This window comes from Bidens hawaiensis, unplaced genomic scaffold (genome assembly GCF_021521415.1).
Source record: "Bidens hawaiensis isolate Kalapana, Puna unplaced genomic scaffold, B.hawaiensis_p1.1 tig00053254_1, whole genome shotgun sequence".
In the NCBI taxonomy this organism is placed as follows: Eukaryota; Viridiplantae; Streptophyta; class Magnoliopsida; order Asterales; family Asteraceae; genus Bidens; species Bidens hawaiensis.
The window spans coordinates 31,829-57,975 of NW_027499596.1; the positions used below are offsets into that span (position 1 = coordinate 31,829).

General features: G+C 42.0%; 1 pseudogene; it reads right to left on the reverse strand.

Annotated features, from left to right (window-relative positions):
- Positions 1–5,132: 5,132 nt before the first annotated feature.
- LOC143600053 (7-deoxyloganetin glucosyltransferase pseudogene) lies at positions 5,133–26,147 on the reverse strand (annotated as a pseudogene).

The following is a 26,147-nucleotide window of genomic DNA, read 5'->3' on the forward strand; positions in this document are numbered from 1 at the left end:
ATTTATACAACTGTCATCACTTGATGATTCACAAAATACATCCTTTGATCTAGATATTAAACTTCCTATCATTGATTCACACAATTTGTTACAAACAGGATTGTTAATTGATTTTGTTAGACCCACACAGGATTCAAAACGAGGTTCTAACTCTCCCTTTGGTTTACAACCCTGGTTAACCTTCCCATAATCACCACTTACATCACCAGCTACACAAGACACGTTGACGTTAGACTTACCAGATTATGAAATTTGAGCTGTTGATGGAGAGGAAGCTGAAACAAATTTCACTGGTTTTGGTAGTTTACCAATACCATAGGCCATCTCTTCATCAGGAGAAGTATTATAGCTAAAATGGGGTAGGCAAGTGTAATTATCATTCATTGGTGGAGGCACCTCTGAATAATAATAACCTAGTCCCGATTTAACTTTAGTACTTCTCTGAGCTCCGATAAAATCATCTAATTATTCAGATGATGCTTCAAATCTTTCAACTTGTTTTTCCTTTTCTTGTTTATCAGAAAGATCATGTTTCAACTTTTCAATCTCATCTTTTAATTTATTTATTATGTCTTTGTAATAGATGACATTGTGCTCTCCTTAAAAGATTTTAAGTTTAAGATTTACAACATCATCGTGATGTGTTTTAATCTTTTCAACATATATCTTGTCAGCCTTTACATACTCAGCATTTAGTTGACGAAGTTTTGCATTTTCTTTCAAAACTTTGTTTTGAAGATATCTATAATATGTAACCTTATTTATGCAAGCTTGAGTGCATAAATTTCTTTTTACCTCATCAGATGGTGACGCTTCATTGTTTGTGAAAGCCATGCCAGCCATGTTGAGAGGATTTTGCAGCTCTTGGAATTGATCATCCCAATCCACACCAACTTGGACCTCTGATTGGGAGACAAGGGCCTTTGAGCTTGAGTTGCCCTTGTGTGGATGACCTCCAATTCTTTGAGATGAGCTGCTTGGCTTCTGCACCTCATGCCTTTTTCCTGCAGCCTTGCTGTTCTCCTCCTCTGACACCTCAGTCACACGAATATCATTTACAGGTTTTGATGGATTCGTGCATTCTCGAGAAAAATGAACCATTTCACCACAGTTGTAACATCGCAGCTTCGACTTGTCAAACCCAATCCTTTTTCTGTCAGAATCATTGAAGCTATCTTTCCCGTACGTCTTCATGAAGTTTGTAGCTCTTTGCACCGCCATTGCCATTTGGTACTTGATATCCATCTTTTCAAGATCCTTTTGATTGATATCTCTTAAATCCCCATCCTCAAACTGTGGTGGCAATAGATTTTCTTGCATCAACTCTTCATGGCTTGACAGAAAAGCGTGAACTATTGCGATGTTGGAGTCATTCAAAATGGGTAGTGCTTCAAAGAAACTTGAAGGTTTGCTTGGTTGAGGTTTTGAAGTTGAGGAAATCCCTTGAGCTTTTAAGGCTTGGGCAACTGCACTGTCGACTGCCTTTTGAAACGAACTTGTACCGGAAGAATCTGATTGATTACTTGTTGAGATGAATGCAGTTGGTTGTGAAGGCACACTTGGGGAGTACTTAGGAGTGGTCACAGGATACACATTCTGTTGAGTCTTGCTTAAGAAAGCAGTCAGCATTGAGGAAGCAGAACTCACTCCATCTTGATTTATGGAACTTAAATGATTATTCATTCTCATTTGTTCATCCATCTCAAATGACTTGATTGTGGAGATCAAATCACTGTTTGTCATGGCATTCAGATTTGTAGTTCTTTTGATTGTAATCGTATTGGTGCTCCAGCTGTATGGTAGTGAATTCATCAACTTGTGATTGACCTCAGCATTTGCAATGTTGATACTTGCAGCCCTAATTCTTACCATCAACTTCTCAAATCTCTTGACCAAGTCCAAAACAGCTTCACCCTGACGATGATTAAACATATTGAATGCTTCCTTTTTCTTGTTTTCCCTAATTTCGGCATTGCCCTCAACTTTCTCAACAAGTGCTTCCCACAGACCCTTGGCACTTGTGTGTTCACGAAGAGTTTCAGTGATCTCATTTGAAAGGAAAATAGTCAAAATGAGATAGGCTTTCTTGTCTTGTGCTAACAGGTCCCTGTCTGCTTGATCATAGTTTTCTAGAGCCTTAAGTTGTTCCCCAGCATCAGTGCGAGTCACGGGAACATGAGGACCTTGTTCAAAACATCTCATCAGATCAGTCTAAGTCAATGAGATATAGTTCATGAATCTCCATTTGAAGTCTGCAAAGTTATCATCCAAGGTCATATACTTTGGTGGCTTTGTAGGTGTTCCCACTTGGTTTTCCAACAACAAATACCCCTTCAACAGCTCAGAATCCGTGCTTGTCATGATTTCAGAAGTCTCAAACACTTAGCAACCTTCAAACAGCTTGAAATTCAACACAGGCAAGTTTTACGCGCGAAACACTTTTTCAAGCGAAGCGAAAAAGTGAAGACAAGCGAAGCGAAAAAGTTCAGCTAAGTGAAGCGAAAAAGTTCAGCTAAGCGAAGCGAAAAACTTCTGATGAACAGTAATGCGAAGCGAAAAAGTGCGATGCGAAGCGAAATGTGAATAGTGAAGCGAAGCGAAAAAGTTCTATGAGAAGCGAAAAAGTTTTCCAAGCGAAGTGAAAAACTCTTTGAAGCGAAAAAGTTCAGTTTTCCAGAAGTAATCTTTCTTGGGATATGTTCCACCTAACTGTCAGTTCTAGGTCAAAGGTTGGTACACCGATTTTCATGCCATGAGAAGCGAAAAATTTCACTTGTAATTTCAACACTTTTCAAACCCGTAAGCGCTAACTTTAATGCTTCTTTTGGATCTAGAACTTGAACATGAGCTATCTTTACCAAGAACACCTTCTAAGACATTTATATGAAGATTTTGCCGATTCTTTTTGTATTTTTCTTGTTTTTGTGGTGTTTGTGAACTTTTCTTGCAAGAACACTTGTTTTCTTCTTCTCAAGATCAAAACCCAAGGTTGTGATCCAAAAACCCTCAACTAGTGAGCCGAAGCTCTAATACCAATTGAAGGTCCTTAGGTGGGTGGATCTAACAATAGTCATGGATCAACCGAGCTTAGTGCTAGCGGAAATCACACAAAGCCACCTAAGCAGTCTTGGATCTTGAGATATTATTTTCGAAGGTTTGAGAGAAAGAGAGAGAGCCGAGAGAAAGAGAGAGTTATAACAAAAGGTTTTTCTTTTTGAATATCAACAACTACAATTACATGCACTTGCAACCCCCTTTTACTTCTCATGGCATGCTTCCTATTTATAGGGAAGCATGCATGAGAAGTAAGTCACATCAATTGCCCAATGGGCTTTACAAAATTATTTCTCTTGGGCCTAAAATACACAAAGTAAACAAAATGGCCCATTACATAAACATCAATACAAAAGACTAATATAATTAAAAAGGGACCTAACAATCTCCCTCTAGCCTTTAACATTGGAACCCGTCGGTGTCGTAATCCAGCCAGCCATCCTCGGGTAGTGGAAGTTCAACAAATCTTCTAACAAATTTGTTGAAGGCTTCCACTATCCGGTCAGTGTTTTGACGACCGATGTCCTCGACGGTTCCCAGGGGTGAATTGTAGAGCTTCTTGATATCTTCTATATGCAGCCCCATTAGCTCGTGCTCGTCAAATACGCGAATTTCAGGCAGATCTTTGCAGCGTATGACGGCCTCCCCTGTCGTGTTGTCAAATTCCCAGCCTGTGAAGTCTCGGAGGATGTTCGGAATAAAGGGCTCTCCATGGTAGATGATATGACAATTCTTTGGTGCCCTGTATCTCCACATTGTTCGTGGCTCTCCGGTGGCTGGGTCTATTTCTCTTGGGTTCTTGTACTTCCGACCCTTAGTCGGCTCAAAATCTTTGTAATCGACCCTCGATGATGAAGATAATCGGGGATCCAATTATCCAAAGTGCTCCCAACTGCACCATGACCTAGAGCTTTTCGAAGATAATTGAGGTGAAGCTCTGGTAGTGACTTCAGCTCATGGTGGTTGAGATAAATCAGATCACCACTATATCGTCTAATCGCCCAACACGCGTTCTCCTTATTGTACTTTGCACATACAATCAGCGAGTCATCGTGGTAAGGATATATGAGATCACGGGCACGTGCACGACTTGACACAATATGATTCTTTCTCTTCCTCTTTGGTGGTTCCTGTGTCAAGTCATCAGTTGGAATGGAGACTGGGTTGGCACCAGGAGCTTCTGAACCCTGAACTTGAGCAAGCGGAGTGTCGGGATTGGAGTAGTTGATGTAGTCGTCTTCAACCCTCGCCTCTGTATTCTGATCAATAAGATGCTCCAAGTTTATTCCTGCTTCGATAAAATCATCCATAACACCCGCAAAGTCATCAGGAAACAAATCTTTATACATGTCAGTGATTTGTGTATCATGCTCCCTGACTTTGCCAGCCGAGTCGTGAGCAGCAAGGTCTTGGACGTCATGTTGAGCTGGAGGAGGTGTTTGAGTGTTATCTCCACCTCCACCTCCTACTGCCCCGGCTCCTCCAACTCCACCGTCTCCGCCATCATCATCACTATCATCATCTTCATCAAAGGTGTCATGAACTTCATCATCGTCATCATCGTCATCATCTTCTTCCTCATCATCATCCTCTTTTTCGTCTTCGTCATCACCATCATTTCCGCCACCAACACCGCTAGACTGGCCACCCTGTTGTACTAACCAACCAACGGTCGCCTCACCTTCAGATACTACAGCCTGAACTCCTGGCATGGTCACAGATGGACCTGCGGTAGGCTGTGAACCACCGACTTGAGAAGTCTCACCAGACCTTCTCCAAGTCCCAAACACTGCATCCATCATATCCTCCAAACCATGAAATTCATCTTCTTGAATGCCCATAAGGTCTAAGGCCGCCTGGTACTTACTCACCATGTCTTCATTCGTCTTGAGCTGTAGCTCATTCAGACGATCTTCTTCCTTTATCTTTTCTTGTATGGCCTCCATTTCTGCTCTGAGCGAATCGAGAGAGGCGGAGGAAGCAAGCTGATTTTCCAAATTTGTATCTCTTGAGTTTGTGGCTTCCTTTTCAACATCCCACCTTCTCGTCGCATCTTCAATCTTCTTGTTTACACTAGATCAGAGAGCACTAGCACTTGGTAAGTCTCTTTCAAGTGTAGTCAGCCTATCTCCAAGTCTTGAATGGTCTGCTCTCAGATTAGCGTTTTCAGAGGCCTCACAGTTCATTAGTGCTTGTAGATTCTGGATTCGGTTCTGGAAGGTGTTTGTCAACATATCATATTCGCTACGACCACGAGATCTTGATGTCAGCTATTGGCCCACAACAATTAATCTAGACCATAAAAATATTTAACTAAAGTACAAAACTCATGTCTATATGGTGGTAGTAACTTGCATGGTAGTTGAGAATACCAATTTCTTTATCAGTCTAACATGATAGACAAATAATTAATTTTGGAAAAGATCTAGGTGGTTCACTATATCAGAAAAAGTTCAAACCAGGGCTAGATCAACGAATGTGAAGGCCTAAATCAAAATAAGATTTTACGGCCTTTTTATCACAATTATTAAGAAAAAAGTTTTTGCTTAATAATAAATCAAGTTTTGAACTCATAAGTCATAACCTATACTTTAGTAATAATCAAGCCTACTACCACAATAATACATTACCTTGATTTTACTTTACCCATTATAACATATCTATATGTAATGCTTTTTTGGATTTGGAAGTCTTAATCAAGTATGGGCCTAAGCCCTAACTTGTTTTCGCTGTCATACGAGCCACCTCTGGTTCAAACATGTTATTTTTTTTTATTTTTATTTTTTTTGATGACACCTACATCTAAGTTTTTCATAGTATTGATTGGAATATACATGTGATGGATTTTAACATTTTGGATGTAATTATGCAATGATTGTGTGGTTGTCCGAGCTGCTTGTTGAGTCCTCTTTTCGTTTTATAAATAGCCATCGTTTAAAATAATAAATCTCGGTGCTAAACTGATGTACCTATTAATCGGAGTGTTGGTGGGTTTAAATCTAAGTTTATAAAGAACCATCGCAGTAGTTATAGTTATAAAGATAGAATCCCAATTCAATTGTTGAATTAAATTACATCGAAACAGAAGGCAAGCGGGCGACAAGCTGCGTCGCTACCCCGTTTGAATTGCAAAACCCAATCTTTTAAAAACTATATTTGTGGATCTTAGAGTCATAACATTACTATGCATGACCTGTTGAACACGGGTAAGTAGCTCCACAGCTTCAGGAGCAAAAGGAATAAACACATATTGGTTGTCAAGACACGCCTTCTCATGTTTGATCACCTTCCCTGAAGCAGCTTGACTGGCTGTGAACCCACTACTCCCTAAGCCTACCAGAAAGGAAACTCCTGTTAAATCCACACAAGATAGAATGATACTTGCATGCAAATAGATTTTCTGACCTTTAACCAACCGAACCCGTTCTGACCCTAACATGTTCCATCCAAAACCAGGCTCAAACGAATCCTGGTTTGAGTCAAAGGCATTTCAATTGCGTAGCTAGAAGTTATAAAGAAGCTATTAATGGCAAACAAAAATACCAAAGGTAGGGTGGGTTAGATATGGAGACATAAAGTATTTAGAAAAAAACCTTTTTCAGTCTAATATGATTAATTTTGGAAAAGATCTTGGTGGTTCACTAGATCAGAAAAAGTTCAAACAAACTATTTAGGCGGTGCTCTATATTGGGGGTACCGAAACCCCTCCACAGTATCACGTCATCGTCACGGGGCTTCGAAGCCCGCTTCGTTATGGTTTAAAGTCCCTTGGGCACCCCAATATACATATATATGTATGTGTGTGTGAGAGATGGAGAGAGAGGGCCCACTTTTCCCCTCTTCCGTGCCGGCCGTTCCAAGCCCCCCGCTTCCGTGCCCCCATCTACTGCGCCCCTCGGCAGTGTTCCGCACCCTCCACGCCCCCTCCGCACCCCATAATGTGGAGCCTTAAGGAAGACTTGTTCTCTTTTTGTTTTTTATGAAACTTAGGTCTAGTATTGATTGGAATATGATGAGGATTTTAACTTTTATGATGTAGTTATGCGTATAAAGTATAAAGTTGTCTATGGATTCATTGAAAAAAGAAAAAGAAAAACACAAAACTCGACAATTCATAATGCCTTGAGGAGGATACATATGAATTGTAATTACAAGTCGGTATGGATAGTGTCATATGACATGTTGTAGTGTTGCATAGGTTAGTTAACTTTATTTATTTCAATGAAAGTGTTCATATATATATATATATATATATATATATATATATATATATATATATATATATATATATATATATTAGTTTAGAGCCAGTGTTACACACGGGATAATTCAAATTATAAAATTATAAGTAAGCAAATAATTACATAGCGTATATAGAAAAAAATATATTACATCTATGCTTGTATCTATACAATGTGTACATAAATTGATTTTATTTATATCACAAAATGGTTTTTTTAAATGAACTTAATAAAAAAATGTCCATGCAAAATCGCACCCGATAATGCTTCTTTCTATTGAAAAATCATTTTCGGTGTCATATATGTATAATTGAAAAAATTTTGGTTATGAACCAATTTCGAAAATAAGACTTCTCATACGATAGTAGTTCTAATCACTCAGCCTAAATACAACAGAGGCGTTATCTTTATTGATATATTTATCAATTTACCACCCATCAAAGGAAAGTAGGATATTAAATTGTAACAATGGATGTTCTTCAAAAACTATGTTTTTCTGAGCTACACCATAAAAAAGATGTTGATAAGTTTCAGAGGGCTTCTCGACTTTGTCATAATAACAACATAAAAATAACATGTTAACCCATTCAATTTTGTGAATATTTTGTTTCATTTGAACGTAGTTTTGCATGACATGCTTCTCATACAACGTTCTGATCACCATTGAATGAAAAATTAATGTTGACATATATAAATATTTGAAATTTGATAAAAGTTAGAAACATTGATAGACATGGGGGTGGTATGTCGAAAGTGTCGCAATCTTTTCTTAAGTTTTAATAATTGAGGGACAAATAGTCAATTTGCCAAATCCCGAACCTTTTGATTATTTCAAAAAATGCCCTTAAAAATAAACTTGAAACCCGAATCATGTTTAAAATTCTAACTTTCATACTTTTGACATTTTAAAGTAAACACTTTGAACCCATAATAAATTTGACGATAAATCTATTTTGCATTATCAAACTTTTAAAAATACTCAAAATTTTCATTTTTGACCCGTAACAAATTTTGACCTAAATGTACTTAACTTGTATCAAACAATCTATTTACCAACTTTTAACCCATAAAATCAAATTTAACTTTCACAAAAAACCCGAAACAATTTTCATTTAAGAAACATGATTTGTTGTTTATTTTTGGAATTCAACAAGTATTTTGAAATATATAGTAAAATAATATGATAATATTTATAAAAATATATAGATATTATATAAATATAGTGTAAAAGGAAAGTGAATAATTATTGATTTATTACATATATTAGGGTATATTAGTTTTGGAGGGAAAAAATTGTGAGAATTAACCAAAACATTACAAGTGTCCTCATTTATTTTACTTTATTAGAATAGGTATATATATATATATATATATATATATATATATATATATATGCGAAACAATAATAACTAATAAAGATCGTGGCTGGTGTAAAGTGTGATTGGTCTTAGGCGTCCCAATATACATATATATTAAGTTGTGTTATTTGTAACATACACCTTTATGAGATATATATATATATGATATGGATCCGGTAGAAAACAAGTTTTTGGTAAAAATGATAGGAGCAAATCTACACCACACATATTTTAATCTAATAGTTAAAAATGTGTCACGTAAGCATTATTGATTATTTGTGTCTTTCCCTTCTTAAAAAGGGCATAATTGTCAAAATGTGTTTTTTAATTTCAGTAACCTCCATCTAATTGTCCGAATTTTATGTTTATCACAGTACAAACAATTGAAAAATAATTGGACTTCCAAAATCAAGATTAACATGAAATCTTTGAAGAAATTGGACGGATCATTACATGTACGACTTCTCGATTAATTGGTATTCCATTGTTCGATTGAAAAATACCCTGTTCTCCACGTTTCTAAGAGTCGACGATTAACACCCGAGAAAGGTGAAATGTGATGGTAGCACCTGGTTCATGTAAAATCAACAAATTTGTGCTTTTAAGGCCAAAATGTTCTTATTTTATGTTTTGAATTTTGTGTGTGTGTGTTGCTATCGATACTGGTTTGGCTAAATCCATCACTCTTGGTGCTATATTTAAATGTGTTTGTATTAAACCTTTACGTGCTGGTTTTTTTGTGTTGTTTGGGCTTTTTGGTGTTATTTTTGGGGCCATATGTGATGGTCAGATAACATTTGTTTGTGCTATTTTGATATCAATCCCCTGTGTTGTTATCTTCCTTTCGTTTCCAATTACTAATGTGTTGTTATGAAACATTTTGCTTAGAAATTGGGTGGTGTTATAACATGTTTCATCCGTTGTTACAAACTCAAAAAATCGATTACAATAACAAATAGAAAGCTTGAAGAATTAGGAATTAAGATAACAAGGAATTAAATTTGATTCCATGAAAATAGAATTTGAATCACAATTACCATAATACCCTTTTTAATTAATATATTAACTAAATTCTGATTGGTTCTTACAACTCTCACAAAAAGTATGTTTTCTATTTGATCTTACCACTATATATATTTATATATATATATATATATATATATATAGGGTTAGATTAGAATAAAACCCAGTTGAGTTGTGAAAACTCTAGAAACTCATTCTCAACCACATGTTTTTAATTAAAGATTAAATCTTGTGGTCCACAATTAAAGTTAATAAAAAATGTAAAAATTATTTACATTTTTTCTCTCTTGAAAACATATATAAAAATTACTAAAATAATGTAAAAAAAATAGCAAAATATTTTTTTTTATGTTTTCGATGTTTTGTATTAAATGTAACAACATATGTTACATGTAACAAAAAAAAACGATGTTACATAGGGTTTTCTTAACTCATAGGGGAGAGATATTTTGAGAACCATGTTGAGTTTTAAGAACTTAAGAACTCAATTCTTGGCCACACATTTGATTAAATGGATTTGAATATGTGGTTGAGATTAAATCTGACCAAAAAATCAAAGTAGGAGAGAGAATAAAGATGTAAGTGGTTACAATAACTTTTACGTCCGTTACACATGTGTAAAAAGTCGACTCGGTGCGTAAAAAATTCTGTAATTTTTTTATGTATATGTAACCTACATATATTACGCATTTGTAAAAAAAATTCGGAAAAAAAAATTGTTACACTGAGTTCTTTCGAGTTCTTAAAACTCAAATGGGTTATCATTTGAAATCTCCCATATATATATATATATGTATATATATATATGCTAAGTATATAATTAAAACCCACTTAAGTTGTGAAAACTCTAGAAATTTATTCTCAATCACATGTTTTTAATTAATATTTAAATCTTGTGGTCCACAATTAAAATGAATAAAAAATATAAATATAAATATAACTTTTTCTCTCTTCTGAAAACATATATAAAAATTAGTAAAAAAATGTTAAAAAATAGCAAAACATATTTTTTTTTGATGTTTCGATGTTTTGTATTAAATGTTACAATATATATTACATGTAACAAAAAAAAATATGATGTTACATAGGGTTTTCGCGGGTTTTCATTTACAACCTTGATATATATATATATATATATATATATATATATATATATATATATATATATATATATATATATCAAGGTTGTAAAAGTCGTTAGGCGGTCGACTTGGGAGTTGCGAATACTCGGGAGTATTCGGGGATTACTCGGAAAATACCTGAGTACTAGGCCGAGGCGGGGAGTAATCGGGGAGTACTCGGCCACCTAGTCGGGAGTTTTACAACATTTTGATATATATATATATATAGATATATATATATAACTTCTTTTTCATTCTTGACTTTCAAAGTTTAATCTTTTATACTATTTAACATGCTTATTTTCATCTGCACTTCAATATAAATTGTATTACTGAACCGAATCGAACCGTTATTGGTAAAACAACATCTATGTTTTAATAAAGTTATTTAACATCCAGCCGTTACAACACACAAACATATCCCGGTAGTTATTCTTTCATATTTAATAATATACTTTTCGGTTTTAATTATATGAAGGCAGTAACTTTTTACGATAATATTTAATTTTCACAAACTTACACCTAATAGCTGTTAAATGATAGACTGAATTGATTAATACTGAATAATGAATAACTATACATTGAAAATCACATGTAAACAGATCAGGATACCTAATAAGTCCGTAGACTCCCAAAAAAAAAACCTAATATCCAATATTAGGTGCTGACAAGTAACAATTATTTTTGATTTAGAATTTGTTTATAATATCTGAAATTAGTTATATTATCTTATCTTGTTAAATTGAATAAAATAGTATATGGTTTTTTCCTAATTCCTTATATCCGGTGGGATCAGCAGCTCGTCAGTGATTTAAATTGGCTGTTAAAAAAAATAAATTAAAATATCCCCCTCTCTTAACGTCTTACATATTGAATTAATAACTTTTTTAATATAAATTTGTAATTGCAGAAAAAGTGAAAAAAATATTAGCAAGATGTTAGCCGCCGACACATCAATTTTAATCCGTCGTGTCGCGACATGCAATATTTTTAATGGTGCTTGGGATCTTATGATCTCATGAAGGTTTACTTGCGTATTGGAGGCAGTTTCAAATTAAATGTTGTTAAAAAAAATGTAGACTACTGTTTCGTGTGATTGTGGGATTAATTTGACCAAATCATATTGCTATATAACCAGAGTATAATCATCAGTGTCTTGCTGTTGATTAGATAGAAATCCCATATAATCTACGAGAGCCAGGATACTCTTGTTGATTTGGTTATCTTCTTCATTGGAACAGTTAGTTTTAAGTTGTGCCTGCTATTTTAACACAACACAACACTCTAAAATATAAAGTGTAAATTTTTTTCATAGAAGATCTTGAGTTGAACCATTACAATAGTACAAATATTGCTTGCCACTTTGTTAGTTTATATTAAAAGAGATTTTGCCTATAACTAGTTGAAAGTACTTTTGGTTTCCAGTATACTATGATGAATAACTTAAATAAGTAGGAATTTGGTGAAGGGATCTTATATTGATGCATGAAAAGTAGTTTCATATCATGTGATACAAACTAAAATAGAAATACATTGCCTATATCTCAATTATTATAGCAGTAGCATAGGCACACATGCATAAAATGAACAAATTACAAATCATTTTGAAAATGAATGAATCAATTGAACTAGTTTCTCTAAATTAGCCATGGATGAACCTGAAGGAGAAGTACATGCCTTCTCAGCTTTGTTCTTCAAGTCTGAAGAAACGTGGATCTACTCACTGGTAGCAGATCTACTTTCCTCGGGTGTGATTATAGTATTTCACCGATGGTTCTTCTGGATCTGTGTTCTTCCACCTACAAAATGAATAGCGCCGTTACTTACCCCTCAGAAAGGGACAGAGGGGTCCTCTTTGGGGTAACCCTCCGGCGTGAGAATCAGTATATTGTGGAGAAGATGATAATGTGTCTAAAGGGAATCTCAAGAGTATTGCTGAATAGCTGAATACCCTCTGATTGTGAGACTGTGTGATTGTATGTAACTGACTGTGAGTGAATGTAATTCAATATGATTGAATGTGAATATCACTGCCTGTAACTGTCAATGATTGAGTATGAATGTCCCCATCAAAGTGGAGTTGATGCTGTATTTATAGTGCTAGGGTTTCCACTAATTGAGCTGAGATCAGATTAGGGTTTTGTTGGCCTCCTCTAATCGATTTGCGCCACGTGTCCTCGGAGACACCTGGTGCTTTTTCATTGGTTATAATCACGTGATAACCCATGAGTCATGCTGAGCTGTCCACCTTTCATTTAGCAGCTGTCAACATCAGCATATCCTTATTCCTTAAAAAGATGCCTTCTGGAAGGTTGTCTGACGTGCACAATCAAGGTTGCCCTAATCCTGATTTGTATAAGGACGAGGTTGATTATGTGCACGTGTGATATGCGCCCATCCTGAGGATGCGCGAGGTCTTCTCTTTATTCTCACGCGCAGATATTTCATGCGCAGATGTGATATGCACGAGCATGTGATATGCGCCGCGCGCTGATGCGCTGCGCGCATATGTGATGCGCTAGCACATGTGTGCCTGGGCAGATGTGATATGCACGAGCATGTGATATGCGCCACGCGCTGATGCGCCGCGCGCATATGTGATGCGCGAGCATATGTGTGCCTGGGCATATGATGCCTGAGCATGTTTTGTATGCGCCATGGGCATAGGTTTTGGCTTTGTGCCTTCATAATGTCTTTATCTTGTGGGTTGACCCGCCTTGCTCGGTGTTGAGGCGGGTACATACCTCTTCAAGCCCCCCCAGTCTAATGTGTGTCTTTCGTGTGCTCGAGGTGCTACAGTTGCCTTTCATGTCCCCTCACACAGCTGTCTTGAACACGTGTCGCGCTCGCATTGGTTAGCACCTGCGAGTGGGGGCGCGTCTCTGCTCCGTGGCAGGTCGGTTACATTTTTATGTCCCCTCAACAGTGTTAGGGACACGTGCCGCGCCCTCGTTGGCTTGCACCTGCGAGTGGGGGCGCGTGAAATCCGATCAGTTGCCACATTTCTCTCCCCTGGGCCTATAAAAGCAGGCCCTTAGGAAATTTTTTATCTTCATCTTCATTGTTGCTAATTTTCGAGTTTCTGCCTTTCATATTCTGAATTGAGTATTTTCATCGTTTCGAAACTTCTATTATTTGCTGCTGCAGTTGTATGTCTGATAGTTCAGACTCGTCTAACCCCTCAATTACCTCTATTGCCTCTCGAAGACGCCGTGTGAAATCTGTGGTGATGTCGACATTGAAGCAAAAGGGGAAGGGGAAGAGGGTTGTTGAGACCACATCGGAGGAAGTAGGGAGGACCAAGGCCACCAAAAGGTGGAATGAAATCCCCTGCAAATTGAGGCAGGCCGATCTCGACAGCCTCATCGCCTCTCAGGGTTTTCCCACCCTGTTTGGCTGCATGTTGCCTGGGGCCGGGCAAACGGCGGCGGACCCGCCTGCCGGCTATATTTCATTGTACACCCATTTTTTCACCCACTGCAACCTTCGTCTTCCGATGACAAGGTTTGTAGGCGCGGTGTTACGTTTTTTCGGGATTCATATATCCCAAGTCCATCCGTTTGGACTTGTGCGCATGACTCATTTCGAGTTCATGTGCAAATCACAGCGCGAGGAGCCCACCCCTCGGTGCTTTCAATTTTTTTACAAGCCCAAGATCCAAGATTCTTGGATCTCCTTTATTCCTCGCAGTCAGAAGGTGAAGTGCTCTACTGTTTCATTCAAGAGCCTTCATGACTGGTCTGAGAGGTTTTTTTACATAAGGGCTGGTGTAATCCCCATCCGCATGACGATGAGCGCGATCGATTCTGCGCCCGCGGATGCGGATGTTATTAAAAACCCAACCGGCGCATGGGTTAAGAAACTGACCGCCGAACCATCCCCCGCGAAGAAAATTTGCGAGGAGGCGCTGGTGGGGGTCGGCATGAGTAAGCTATGGGCCGACAGCGCGCTTGAGCCCGTTATCCAAGTCGACGGGTTGTGTAAGTTTATTTCATTGCTTTATTTATTTTTCTGTGCGAACATAATTCTTTTGCTGATATCACTTGACTTGTTTTTGCGCAGTCACCAAGGTTTATATCCTTGCCGCTTATGATGATCAAGTGGAGGGTGGCTCCGTCGCGCTTGGCGCTGGGGAGGTTGGTTTCCCAGATCGCTTCGATGACATGTTCATCCCAGTGGATCTGGATTTTGACTTTGACAGTGACGCGCCTGGTAAGCCTTTGCACTTATGCTCATTCCTTTAGAATACCCAAGTTTATTAACAGTTCTGTTGCTTGTTTTTGCAGATGCGCTTGAAAACTACGAGCTGGAGCTCGCGGAAGAGGAGGAGGAGGAGGAAGAGGAGGCGCCCCTACTAAAGCGCAAAGCTAAGGGGAAATCTGGCGCAGGGGCCAGTAAGAAACAGAAGAAAGATGACACCCCTGTCGCTCATCCCCATGCTCAAACGAAGGGACCTAAGGAAACCCAGGTGTTTACCACCAAGGTTTCTTTAGCTTCCCTGCCTGTGAGAGTGAGCAGACCTCCTGTCCACTTGAGGTATGGTGGCGTCACCTCCTCCGTTCGCGCGGCTGAAGAGAGAAGCAGTGCCGCGCCTGCAACAGGTATACTTTGCTTGTCTTCATCTGATTGAATTGTTATTAAACCTTTGCTCCTTTGAATGTTTGCAGAAGCGGCGACGGTCGCAGATCAGCCGCAGGCGCCACAAGGTGCTGAGGCTGCGCCGGGGGCTGCTTCGAAGTCCCCTGTTCTACCCTCTGAAAAGGGTAGAATGAACTTTATGGCGATGTTCGCCGCGCGAACAGAATTGCGCCAAGGTATGTTTTGCACATTTGTCTTCTGAATTTTTCTTTTGGATTCAGTCATAAACCATTTTTCCTTGTTGATTTGTTCATAGGAGTTGTAGCTGGCGCACAAGTTGCTGGTGACACTCCTGGCGCCGTTGCCGGCGTCGCTGGTTCTGCTCCTGCTCCTGCTAGTGCTGAGTCTCCCCTTATTGGGATTACCAAGGAGCAGGAAACCGTATTGCGCGCCGAACTGGCGGCGTCGAGACCTCCCTCGCCTCCTCCTACGCGCAGCCCTCCCCGCGAGACTGGTTTGGAGCCCTCCAGGTCGCAGGAGAAGAGGCCTATTGAAGAAGATGAGGAGGATGAGGGGGCTCAAGCTGAAGACTCCTTGGGAGACCGCGCCAGCCCTGCGATGCCACAAGAGTTCGCAGCGCAAACTTCTGGTGGGGCTGGCGCTGACTTTTCTGCTTCATCCCCGCAGGTATGTTTTAATTTGTTGCTCCGCTGCGCGTACCTCCATATAAGTATGTTTTATGACTTAGAACATTTCTTGTGTTTTGCAGGGAAGTGACCACGTTTACCGCCCGAGATGGAATATTAATGAAGACAGTTCCTTCCAATCCATGGGCGTATGCGAGGACTTCTGGGCTCATGCCGTGCCTCCTACTGAAAGGAGGTATCAGGAGGAGCGCACCCGCGCGGACTTGCTGAATGACCATATTTTCGCTGGGTCGGCTTTCTTTGCTGCCTCCCAGGAGCTTCGTCGTGATTATATTAAAGTACGCGATGCTCTTGTGGAAGCCCAGCGAGAGGCTAAGGTGGCCGCCTGGAACCTTTCTGATGCTCGCGCGCGAGCTGAGAAACTCCAGGCGGAGCTCAGCGAAAACCGAGCAAGTGCCAACACCGCCTTTATTAAGCGCGGGCATGAGCTCCAAGCTGCGCGGGAGAAGCAGCAGGCGGCGGAGGCCGAAGTTGCCAAGTACGCGAGGAGAGTGCGTGTCTTGGAACAGCAGGCGGAGGCGCGTGACCAAGCTATCGTCCAGAGTATCACTGAGAAATCATCACTGGAGAGCGAGGTTGCGCGCCTGAAGAAGGAGTTGGCGGCCGCGCAGGCCGATAGAGATGAGGCCTTGGCGACGGCAGCGTCCAGTCAGGAAGCACTTGATGCTGCGCAGGCGGAAAAAGAAAAAATTTTGGCGGCAGCAGCGTCTGATAAGGAGGAGCTAAAAAAGACCAAGGAAACTGTTGAGTTATTAAACTCCCAGGTTCCCGCCCTCGAGACGTCTGTTGCTGGCATCGCGCAGGATCGCCAATGGCTGGTGTCACAGGGCATGACTCGTTGCGCTTTGGCGATGAAATATTCCGCCGAGTTTCAGGCCCTTGTGATGGACTGCAATGCTGCCGCGCGCTTGGTGGGCCGAGCTGAAGGGTTTACGGATGGGTATGAATACGGCATGTTGAAGAAGAACCCATCCGAGTACCCTTACAAGAGCGACGCGGCCTGCGCGGACATGGCCGCGGTGGGGGAGAAGTATATGAATACTCCCATCCCCATCCTTATGCAGGTACCTTGACCTTAATGAGTTTTACTTGACTAATTTTCCAAGTGTTTTGTACTCAATACCTTTCTAATGATTTGCAGATAGCTGCGCTTGCTGACCAGCCCGACCTCGGCGCGCTAAAGAAGTTGCTCGATGAATGCTAGAGGGCTGGTGGCGATGATGGTGGCGCGGGGGATGTTGCCCCTGCCAGCGGCTCTGGCGCTGCGAAAGAACCTGCTCCTGACACCGTCGTAATAGAAGACTCCAATGAGGAGGAAGAACTTGACTATGGTCAGTTCGGAGATGAGGAGCGGGCCGCGCCAGATGCTAAAGGAGATGATGAGGGTGATGAAGCGGCTGACGTCGACGTGGAGACATGAGAAGCCCTTCATCAAATTTTATATATATTTTTTTTATACTTGTAATTTGTAACTCATCATACTTGTAAATTTCAATGCTATGGAATGAAACTTGTTTTCTCTTTTTCTCATCTTGCGCATTTCCATTCATCTCTTCATGTTTGCTTGCATAAATATAAGATATGTTTGCACGTTAAAATAAGAGCAAGGTTGTAAGGAAATTATTCACTTAACCATAGTCCTATTTTGTAAGTGTTTTCGCAGTATCTAGTTTATGCTGACATGCGCGATAACTTTCACAATTCCTTTTTCGCGCGTCGTTGTCGCGCGGTTTTTACATGGAAGTATGAGTTTTAGCCATTACATGTCAGCATGTGTTACTCAGATATCCACTATGATTCCGCGCGCGACCTCGACCTGAGACCTTAACAACTATGATTTGGCATGTACTTTGCCTTAGTTGTGTTTAAGGATTTTTATGATCAAGCTGCGCGGGATGTAAGATGGATGTTTGTGAGTGTTTTGAGCTAAGGCTGTTTGTTTTGGGCTAAGGCCCTGACGTTTTTAGAGTTAAGACTCATTAACGTGTTTGAGCTAAGGCTCGTAAGTTTGGGCTAAGGCCCTGACGTTTTAGAGTTAAGACTCGTTAACGCGTTTGAGCTAAGGCTCGCGCATGTATGTTTTACTTCGTTTTATTTTGTTTTGAAGTCAATATAGTGTTGTCATATTGCTCCAAATTAATAAAGGAAGTGTGAAACATGTATGCAAAGTTAATAGAACAAATATTGAAAGATAGCGCGAATCATCATTCATGATGGCTTAAAAGCCTTGATTACATACTTGAACTTTTACATGAAGCATTTTCTAAGTTGTGCCGCGTTCCACGCGCGCGGTATCTTCTTTCCATTCAAATCTTTTAAAGTGTACGCGCCTTTCCCCAAATCTTCTGAAATTTGATAAGGTCCCTCCCAATTGGGGGACATTTTTCCTGGGGGTATCGCGCGGCTAGCTTCATTGTTTCGAAGGACAAAATCATTTTTCTTGAAGTGGCATTCTTTAACGCGCTGATTATAATATTTTTCCAGCTTTTTCTTGTATTTGGCTTCATTGATGATAGCCGCTTCTCTGCGTCCTTCAAGCAAGTTGAGGTCCAATCTTCTTTCGCGCTCGTTATCAGTCTTGCTCATCATGAGTACCCTATGGGATGGGCATCCAATTTCTGCTAGGATCATAGCCTCTGTCCCATAGGTTAGGCTGAACGGGGATTCGCCATTGCTAGTTTTGCTTAATGTCCTGTGCGCCCACAGGACATTAGGTAACTCTTCGACCCAAGAATGGGATTCTCCTTCCAACCTTTTCTTCAGCCCATTTAACAAACTTTGATTCGCGCGCTCCACTTGGCCATTCCCTTGAGGGTGGTAGACCGAAGTGAAGATTTGGTTGATGTGCAATTCTTTGAGCCAGCTGGATATCTTCCTGTCAGTGAATTGTTTGCCATTGTCGCTCACAATTTCCATAGGAAGGCCAAAACGGCAAATGATGTGGCTCCAGATAAATTGCTTCATCGCCTCAGCTGTGATTTTTGCTAGTGGCTTGGCCTCAACCCATTTTGTGAAATAGTCTATCGCCACTACCAAAAATTTCACTCGCCCTTGCGCTTGCGGCAGGGGCCCCACAATATCAATGGCTCATTTGTGGAAAGGCCATGCAGAGGTCACCGGAATCAAGTTGTTCTTTGGCCGCATGGTGTTTGGCGCGTAGCTCTGACATGCCTTGCATTTTTGGATTTCTTTTAGCGCATCCAAGTACATGCCTGGCCAATAGTAGCCTGAGCTCATTGCCTTGGCAACCACCATGCGCGGGCCAGCATGTATTCCGCAGATTCCTTCGTGAATCTCCCTAATCACATAGCTTGCTTCTTCAGCATCCAGGCATTTCATGAGCGGTCCAAGATAAGAGCGTCGGTATAATGTACCATCAAGTAGTTCATAGTTCTGCGCCTTGTGTCTTATCTTTCTCGCCTGTGCGCGTTCGTCCGGTAACTTCCCCTCCTTCAGGAATTCCATTATTGGAGTTATCCAAGATGAAGGGGTTGTTTGAATTACAAGGACAGATTGCGTTTGCACTGACGGGTTGCTCATCACTTCCACCCTGACATCTTTGCCAAAGTGATCAAAATTAGTTGATGCCATCTTACTCAATGCGTCAGCGGACTTGTTTTCGCTGCGCGAGATGTGTATGATTTTGAAGAAGTCAAACTGCTCAACGAGCTTTTTTGCCTACTCTAGATATAGAGGCATGGTGTTCTCCTTGGCATCATAAAGGCCATTGACCTGTGCAGCTACCAAGTAAGAATCAACATGGGCCTCTAGCCTTTTAACTCCAAACTTGCGCGCAATGCGCAGACCAGCCAGCAGGGCTTCATACTCAGCCTCATTGTTGGTACTATTGAAGTCCAACCTAATAGCATAAGTATATTCATGATTATCAGGGTCCACCAGTTTGAGGCCTGCGCCGGACCCTTCGCTGTTGGAGGCTCCATCAGTGAATAGCCTCCAAACATCTTCTTCATCACTTGCTCGCGGAGGGTCTACCTCGCGCTGAGCTTCTTCAATCTTTCCCTCTGGGATTTCCGTGATGAAATCCGCTAAAACTTGACCCTTTATTGCTGGACGGGGTTTATAAGTGATCGTGTGTTCACCCAATTCCAGCGCCCACTTTGTCAGCCTTCCGGAGAGCGCGGGGCGTCGCAAGACTTGCTGGATGTTAAACCTGTCAGAACTTCAATCGGATGACCATTGAAGTATCTGTGAAGCTTGCGCGACGCGTGTGTTAGTGACAAAACTAACTTTTCCATGATGGAATAGCGCGTCTCAGGGTCTGTCAGCACCCGACTCACATAGTATATTGGCGTTTGGATCCCCTTGCGATCCACCAATAATACTGCGCCGATGGCGCGGTCTCCAGCTGACAAGTACAATGTAAGGGTTTCGCCAGGAAGTGGAGCTGTGAGCGCGGGCAGCTTTATGAGACATTCTTTTATCTCACTGAAAGCTTGCTCAGCCTCAGGCGTCCACTTGAATTGGCTTTTCTTCAAGCAGTTCCTCAAAGTGTTTAGATTTGCTGGCGTGGTTCGCTAGGAACCTGTTGATTGACACCAATCTACCATTCAGCTTCTGAACCTCTTTCATGGTGGATGGTGAAGGCATGTCAAGGATGGCTTCCACCTTTTCAGGGTTCACCTTGAAACCATCCTTAGTGACCATTACACCAAGAAATTTCCCCTCTTCCGCGCCAAAAGTACATTTGCTCGGGTTGAGCTTCATGTTAACTTCCGTTAGGCGCTGAAGAGTTTCCTCGATGTCTTTGAGCATTTGTCTCTCCTCCCTGCTCTTGATCACCAAATCATCAACGTAGACTTCTAGATTTCTTCCGATTTGTTCACTGAAAACCGAATCCATAAGTCTCTGATAGGTTGCGCCCGCATTCTTTAAACCAAAGGGCATTTTTGTGTAACAAAAAACACCCTTGTCGGTTCTGAAGGCAGTCTTGTCTTCGTCCTGTGGTGCCATTTGAATCTGGTGATAGCCTTTGTAGGCATCCAGGAAACATTTGAGCTTGAATGGCGCCACGGAGTCCACCTTTGCGTCGATGTTTGGGAGGGGGTAACAGTCTTTCGGACATGCTTTGTTGAGGTCCTTGAAGTCAATACACATCCTCCATGACCCGTTGCTTTTCTTTACCATCACAGGATTGGCTACCCACGTCTGGTATCGGATCGGGCGGATGATGTTTGCGCGCAACAGGTCCTCCACTTGCTCATTCATGGCCTTCGCCTTTTCATCCCCCATGATTCTCTTTTTCTGAGCAATTGGCTCCACCGACTTGAACGTGTTAAGAGAATGTTGCGCCAAGTCTCGCGGGACCCCCGTCATATCGGAGTGTTGCCACGCGAAAACCGACATGTATTTTGTGAGCAACCTTTTCATTCTCAATCTCGTTTCGTCTGAAATGGTAGCGCCAATTGTGACCGTTTGCTCTGGGAATTTTGGGTTTAAAATCCACTTCTCTGGCGCATTGTCCGCCATTGGAAGTTTCATTCTCCCTTCCCGCGGCGTACTTGTCACTGCGCACAAATGATCGCGGTAAACAAATGTTACGCCTGTTGGTGTAGGGAACCCCAATGCGCCGTGCGCTGGCGACGGTACAGCATTAAATTGGGCAATCGTTCCCCTACCCAGGATCATATTGTGGCATGACGTGGTGGGCAAGACCAAGAAGTTGACAACTTCGGCTCGCTTGTGCTCATCATCCCCCATAGTTAGTTCAAACTGAATCTGGCCTAGGGGATGGATGATTTCATTTGAAACACCCCAGATTGGTGCGTTCACAATTTCTAGCCGCGCTTGGTCTGCCGGGTCTAACTTTCTGAAACATTGCTCATACATAATGTCAGATTCGCTTCCAGTGTCCACCAGGACCTTTGACACTTCGTAATGAGCAATGTGTGTGGTGATGACGAGAGGACTGCTTATTGAAGGGCCTCCCCTGATTCTTGGGAAGATGACTTGCTGCTCGCACCAATCTCCGTGTATTTGCGCGCTTCTCTTTTTTGACGTCTGCCCTTGTCGTCCCCCCTCAGCCACACAGATTCTTTTGTATTTCTTACTGGCAGAGGCTCCTTCCGGTTGCTCATCTTCTATTCTTTGGTTTTTCACCAAGTGAGCCAGCCTGCCTGATTTTACATCCTTCTCGATCGCATCCTTTAAATGATGGCATGCGTCGGTGTTGTGGCCCGGGGACCTGTGAAATTCACAATATTTGCCACTGTTTTGCGGTCCCTTGTAGTGTAGCTGCTTGGGGGGCTTGAATTGAACATTCTCAGTACTTAACACCTGTGAAGGTGTTTTAGTGAGGGGTGTCCATATTCTTGGCAGAGGTCTGCTAGGATCTTTGCCGCCCTCCCTCTTGTCACCCTCCCCGCGATTACGAGCATCTTTTTGGGGCTGGGGTGAGCTTGGTTGCGCTTGCTTTTCTGCGGAAGAAAAACTTGTTGGCTGCAACCTGGACCATACTGAGTTCTGTTTGGCCCTCTTCTCTTTGCTGCGCAGTGATTCAGCCTGATGCGCTCTTTCTCTTGCCCTATCTTGGGCAATCTGTTTTTCATTTCTCGCGAAAACTCGCGATGCCTCCATTAACTTTGCCCACGTGGTGGGCATGCCATCTTTGCTTACGAGAGATCGTCGTAATTGATCACTGCGCGCGCCTTGTATAAAGGCCACGCGCAGGAGTTGCTCGGTTATACCTCCGATTGCCAAAGACTCCTGATTGAACCGAGTGATGTAATCTTCAATCGTCTCATCATTCCTGCGTACGCAGTGCATGATGTCATCAGGATCGCGCGTGTGCCTGCGCTGCTGTACGAAGTGGGCTTGGAACTTTTCTAATAGTTCCTCGAACCCATCAATTTGCCCTATCGGCAAGCTCTCGAACCATACTCGCGCCGCGCCCGTTAGGCAGCGAGCAAACATATGACACCATGTTGGCATCGTCCAGCTCTCCAGGTTTCCCGTGTTGTAAAAACCTTGCAAGAAATCGTCTGGATCTGTCGTGCCGTCATACTTACCCAGACCACTTGGCATCTTGGTCTTGTGCTGGATGGGAGCCTGCGCGATGCGCGCAGTGAACTTTGAGTGTTTTACCAAGATGGCTGGTCTGTAAGGTGTGGTTACGTCCACTTGCCCTCTGACTGGTGGGCTGTACGGCATGTGCAGATCCAGATCGGCTCTGGCTCCAGGCGCCATGTTCACAGGCGCGCGGAGCTGTGAGCCTCCTGCATGAGTATCCCGCGTCTTCCTCATGCTATGCACTTCTTCATCACTGAACTCAGTGTGTGCAGTGTGAACAGAATGTCCTTCTTCCGGCGCGCGCGGCCTTTTTGTAGTCTGCTTATCAAACGCTTGCCTTTGTGTTTGGTCGGCTAGCTTCTTCTGTTTGACCATTTCCTCGTACTTTTCCATCAGACGCCGCTGCTCGTTTATGAGCCATTCATTCGGATCATTTGTTTCTTCTTCTGGACCCATTGGTCATTTCAATTTCGCGCCGGCCATATTTTGTAACGTGAGATCGTCTGGAGGAGTTTCAGTCTGGCCGTGAGGGGTTGTGACGAAGGGACGGCTGCTGGTGGTACGCGTAGAATCACGCGGAACCCTCAGAACCTGTTGTCCGTCGTTAACACCCTCACGTTCAATATCCTCCAGAGCTTGATCAACGTTACGAACGCCAGAAACCATGGTGATTGATTTTTTTTTTTTTATGTAGATCTAATGAGATCTGATTGCCGATGTAACAGTGGATGGCGCCAATGAAGAAACGTGGATCTACTCACTGGTAGCAGATCTACTTTCCTCGGGTGTGATTATACTATTTCACCGATGGTTCTTCTGGATCTGTGTTCTTCCACCTACAAAATGAACAGCGCCGTTACTTACCCCTCAGAAAGGGACAGAGGGGTCCTCTTTGGGGTAACCCTCCGGCGTGAGAATCAGTATATTGTGGAGAAGATGATAATGTGTCTAAAGGGAATCTCAAGAGTATTGCTAAATAGCTGAATACCCTCTGATTGTGAGACTGTGTGATTGTATGTAACTGACTGTGAGTGAATGTAATTCAATATGATTGAATGTGAATATCACTGCCTGTAACTGTCAATGATTGAGTATGAATGTCCCCATCAAAGTGGAGTTGATGCTGTATTTATAGTGCTAGGGTTTCCACTAATTGAGCTGAGATCAGATTAGGGTTTTGTTGGCCTCCTCTAATCGATTTGCGCCACGTGTCCTCGGAGACACCTGGTGCTTTTTCATTGGTTATAATCACGTGGTAACCCATTAGTCATGCTGAGCTGTCCACCTTTCATTTAGCAGCTGTCAACATCAGCATATCTTTATTCCTTAAAAAGATGCCTTCTGGAAGGTTGTCTGACGTGCACAATCAAGGTTGCCCTAATCCTGATTTGTATAAGGACGAGGTTGATTATGTGCACGTGTGATATGCGCCCATCCTGAGGATGCGCGAGGTCTTCTCTTTATTCTCACGCGCAGATATTTCATGCGCAGATGTGATATGCACGAGCATGTGATATGCGCCGCGCGCTGATGCGCTGCGCGCATATGTGATGCGCTAGCACATGTGTGCCTGGGCAGATGTGATATGCACGAGCATGTGATATGCGCCACGCGCTGATGCGCCGCGCGCATATGTGATGCGCGAGCATATGTGTGCCTGGGCATATGATGCCTGAGCATGTTTTGTATGCGCCATGCGCATAGGTTTTGGCTTTGTGCCTTCATAATGTCTTTATCTTGTGGGTTGACCCGCCTTGCTCGGTGTTGAGGCGGGTACATACCTCTTCAAAGTCAATAGCATTCTTCCTCATTTCCTTTCCTTTTTCTCCACTCATTAACTCAATTACTAGCTTGGAAACTTCATCACTCTTTACATTATTGTCAATCTCCGTTGCAACACCCCATTTGTTACAACTCCACCAGCAATTCGTTTGTTGGTCCGCAAAAAACGGCCAACTAATCATTGGCATACCACTAGAGATGCTTTCGAGTGATGAATTCCATCCACTATGTGTTAAAAACCCTCCAATTGATGGGTGATTTAGAACTTCTTCCTGGGGGCACCATCCGACTAGCATCCCTCTATCACTTGTTTCCGTCACATACTTTGGTGGGAGCCTAGCAGAATCACCAATGACAAGGTCGGGTCGTATTATCCACAAGAACGAATAATTGCTCTTTGCGAGTCCCCAACAAAACTCAACTAGTTGTTGAGGTTTCATCACTAAAACGCTACCAAAATTCACATAAATAACTGAGGACGACGCTCGGTTGTCTAGCCATTTTAGGCATTCAGATTCTTCTTTCCAAAGGTTTGATTTGATGGATTCAAGAGATGTATCAACAATATTTTTCTCGAGTAAATGTAAAGGGCCAATCCCATAACAAGGAGAATATATTAAAGCAAGTGAATCCAAAACATCATGTTCAAGTTCATCAAAAGTGTTGAAAATGATGGCCGAAGCTCGTTTCGCTCTCTCCAGTTGTGAGATAAAAGAATGAACCATATACTCATCGCCAGGGTAGATAATTCTAATGAATGGAGGGATCTTTTAGACGTATACCCAACATAATTGGGATAGAGTCTACAACTTTGTCCAAATAACCATTTACTAAACAACTTGAATATGCATATCAAAGAAGAAAGAGGTTATTAGTTTCCGGGGCGGTTCAACCATACCAAAAAAAAAAAAACAAAGCAAAAAAATTTGTATCTTGGGGCCGTTGTTTAAGGCCCTCACCCTTTTGGGCTTCGTTTACGTTTGATTCACACCCACTTCCTCCCTTCCTTCCCTCACCCTCCATCGCTCCCACCACCACCCTTCCTTCCCTCCTTCCTCACCGTCCACCGCTCCCACCCTCCGCCTCCTCCCTCACCCTCCGCCGCTCCCACCACCACCACCCTTCCTTCCCTCCTCCCTCTCCGACCACACCCACCTCTCCTTCCTCATCATCACCCCCACCACCACCACCACCATCTCCGACCACCTCCTGACCTCTATCCCCAGCAACTGCCCTAACTCCACCCACCTCAGCCAT